This window comes from Myotis davidii, unplaced genomic scaffold, assembly GCF_000327345.1.
Source record: "Myotis davidii unplaced genomic scaffold, ASM32734v1 scaffold1134, whole genome shotgun sequence".
Classification (NCBI taxonomy): domain Eukaryota; kingdom Metazoa; phylum Chordata; class Mammalia; order Chiroptera; family Vespertilionidae; genus Myotis; species Myotis davidii.
The window spans coordinates 326380-327279 of NW_006286229.1; positions in this window are offsets into that span (position 1 = coordinate 326380).

Below are 900 nucleotides of genomic sequence, written 5' to 3' on the forward strand. Positions count from 1 at the left end.
TACCCCTCAGATGGAGAGAAAGGCAAGGTTGGGTGAATCCATATCTGCAATTCTCAATGAGGAAGAGGTGGCGACATCTCCCCAGCCCACCTACCCTTGGCATACTAGGAAACTAGCCAGTGTGGACAGCAGCCCTTTCTCTGGGCATGGCCAAAGGTAGAGGTCTTTTCTGGGAGATGTGGAGTGGTGTGGCCAGGTGGGGATGGGCTGTGGCTGGCAAACAGGATCTGCAGCATGCAACAGGGAGAGTCCTGAAGAAGGAGAAGCCCTGTGGGGGGCTAACACTAGTGTGCATTTGGCTTTCGGGAAGTAAAGAGGGGGGAGAGAAGGAACAGAAATGGACAGATGGGAAAAGGAGGGAATGACAGGACCGTAGGTGTTTCAGTCCTTGCCAGGCCACTGGACTGGCCTGCTTATCGGCCCTGGCTGCCTCTGTAGTCCAGGCCCCACTGACACCACCGGGGAGGAGTGGAGCACAGAACAGGAAGAGACCATGTGCTCCGCCCTCAAGAGAGCACCAAGCCTCCTCCCTACTTGAGCCCCCACCCCACCTATCCAGCCCAGCCCCCCACCAAAGAAAAAGAAGATTGATGGAGTAATGGTCCAGTTCTTTATTTAGAAACCAGATTGTTCAAGAACATGATGGGCGGGTCTGTACCCCACCCTTTTCACTGGATTGTATCAGAGGTGGTGGGCAACTTTTTCCCATTTCTCAGCAACAGAGGAAGGTGCCTCAGCTCAGATTGTAGGGAACAGTGTGGAAAGGGAAAGGAGCAGGAGATCCCAAGCCAATCCAAGGGAAGGGGGTAGGTGACTCCCAACAGCAGCAGGGGCAGGGTCGGGCCTGTCTCTTAGGGCCTGCTACACAGCGCAGGCTTCATGCTCCTCCTGCTCTACTCT